This window comes from Canis lupus, chromosome 13 (genome assembly GCF_011100685.1).
Source record: "Canis lupus familiaris isolate Mischka breed German Shepherd chromosome 13, alternate assembly UU_Cfam_GSD_1.0, whole genome shotgun sequence".
Classification (NCBI taxonomy): Eukaryota; Metazoa; Chordata; class Mammalia; order Carnivora; family Canidae; genus Canis; species Canis lupus.
Window position 1 is genome coordinate 11,220,721 of NC_049234.1, and position 2,703 is coordinate 11,223,423.

The 2,703-nt window shown below is 41.4% G+C and overlaps 1 pseudogene; it reads left to right on the forward strand.

Moving 5' to 3' along the window:
• The first annotated feature begins 1,808 nt into the window (after positions 1-1,808).
• LOC482012 lies at positions 1,809-2,297 on the forward strand (annotated as a pseudogene).
• Positions 2,298-2,703: the final 406 nt, after the last annotated feature.

Consider the following 2,703-nt stretch of genomic DNA (forward strand, 5'->3'; position numbering starts at 1 on the left):
AGGCGCAGAAGAAAAGGGAGAGGCAGACTCCCCATTGATTAGGGAATCTGACCTGGGGCTCCTTCCCAGGACCCTAAGATCATGGGCTGAGCTGAAGACAGCCACTTGACCAACTGAGCCACCCAAGTGCTCCTCCTCACTTCTGTCTTGAATCGACTGCAACCAGGTTTCAATTACTCTGTCTACCTAAAGTGCTCTTTAAAAGATCACAAAAGACCCACACTTTGTTACACAAAATGGTCATTTGAGTCCTTATCTGATTGGCAGCAGCATCTCAAAACAAGATCTTCACTTAGTTTTCAAGATACCATTCCCTCATGGATTTCCTCTCATCTTTCTGCCCATTTTTTTAGACTTTCTTCCTCATTTACCAACCTGGAAATGTCAAAGAGCCCCAGGGCTCCATCCTTTACCTTACATAGGTTTTGAACTTTCATTCTTTCTATAGAGCTTCTCTAGTCTCATGGCATTACATACCATGCCCATGGTGATGATTGCCAAATGTTTAACTCCTGTCTAGACCTCTTTGGATACTCAAGTATGCAACTGGTTTCTTGTCATTTCTTCTTTAATGTCTAATAGGCATTTTATGGTCAATATGCTGTAAACAAATGTTCGGTATTTTCTAATGCTATCCAACCTTATGTGGTCTTTTTGAAGTACTTTTATTGAAAGTCAAAGATAATTCCATTTTTTTGGTTGCTTGAGAAAAAATAAATAGCATCATCCTTTGACTCTTCTCCTTCTCTTACCGTTGAGGCTGACAGCAAATCTTTTCTGCCTGACCACTCTTTACCACTCTTACTGTCACTATCCTAGTCCAGATCATCCTCTCTAATCAGGGATTTTTTCAATAGTTTCTGTCATAGGCAGAATTTTAATATGACTGCCCAATGACCCGTGACTTTGTAAGATATCTTCTCCTTGTTTGGGGAAACAACCTGTAATTTGTTGCTAATAATGGAACATGGCTCAATGATGAAATAGCTCAGCTTGTTGACATACCCTAAAATCTCTCTTGTGATTATGTTACCTCCTAAGGCAAAGGTGAAGGGATTTGGGAGATGTAGGTAAGGTATCTTAAACAATTGAGTTATTTAAAAGGAGATCATCCTGATGGGCCTGACTTAGTCAGGTAAAGCTATAAAAAGAGGTCCCAGAGTCAGAAACAGAAATCAGATTCCCCCACTGACCTTGAAGTAAGCTCCTGTGTTGTGAGATAACCATGTCCTATGGGACTTTGGGAATCTTCTATGAGGTGAGAGTAGAATCCAGTTTCAGATAAGTGCATAGCCGGGCTAAAACTTTGATTGAAGCCTTGTGAGACTCTGAAGAGAAAGAAGATTTAGTTAAACCATGTTTGGATTTCTAATCCATGCAAACTGTGAGCTTTCTAACTGGTCTCATGAATCTCTAAAAGTACAACTCTCTAACCATTTTATACTTCTCCACTCTTAGTTTTATCTTAAGACTTCAATCAATTGACCTATTTATATTTGATTATTTTGTACATTCTCTCCTCTACAATTGAAGTTCTGTAAGAGTGGAGACTTTTGTTGATTTTGTTCATTGACAGAAGATTTTTAATACCTACAAGCACACGTGGTCCATAGAATATGTTCAAAGAGCTTCACGCAATAAAAACTACTTTTGTGGCCATTTTGTGGCAGTGAGACCCGCAAATAAAGGGGAGCACTGGGGCTGCGGCGAGAGGAGGAGCGGGGGTCAGGGTGGTGCGATCTGGTGGCCTGGGCCAAGCAGGCAGCAGAGCCTCGGCCTGTGTGCTGGGCAGCACCTGCGTGGCCTCCATCTGGGGAGGATTCAAGATGACCAACGAGGAACCTCTTCCCAAAAAGGTTCGACTGAGTGAAACAGACTTCAAAGTTATGGCACGAGATGAGTTAATTCTAAGGTGGAAACAATATGAAGCATATGTCCAAGCTTTGGAGGGCAAGTACACAGATCTTAATTCTAATGATGCAACTGGGTTAAGGGAGTCTGAAGAAAAACTAAAGCAACAACAACAAGAGTCTGCTCGCAGAGAAAACATCCTTGTAATGTGACTGGCAACCAAGGAGCAAGAGATGCAAGAGTGTACTACTCAAATCCAGTACCTCAAGCAAGTCCAGCAGCCTAGCATTGCCCAAATGAGATCAACAATGGTAGACCGAGCGATCAACTTGTTTTTCCTAAAAATGAAAGGTGAACTGGAACAGACTAAGGACAAACTAGAACAAGCCCAAAATGAACTGAGTGCCTGGAAGTTTACGCCTGATAGGTAAACAAATCATACTCCCCAGTCAAGACTTCCCTTGACAGTCCTACTACAAGAAAGCTGTGGTGGGACAGCCAAGTACTCGTTTCTACACCAAGACTCAGACTTTTTGAGCCAAAAAAAGCCACATTCTTATACTATCCAGCTTGTAATGGTTAATGTAAAACTTACCAGATGAACCTTGTGTTTCAGCTTTTTTTTTTCTTCCCCCTCCCCTTGCTTCAGAGGCCTGATGGCGTCGGACTATTCCAAAGAAGTGGCCACCTCTGAAAAATTCCCCTTCTAAAACATGTAGACACTTGAGAAATGTTTCTGTTTGAAGAAAATAGAGGGAGAAACAGAAGTCTTAAGTCTGTGGCACACTGTGTCTTCAGACAGTTTGGAGGAATGAAAACCTAGAGATTTAAAATCATGAATTGAACATGTAA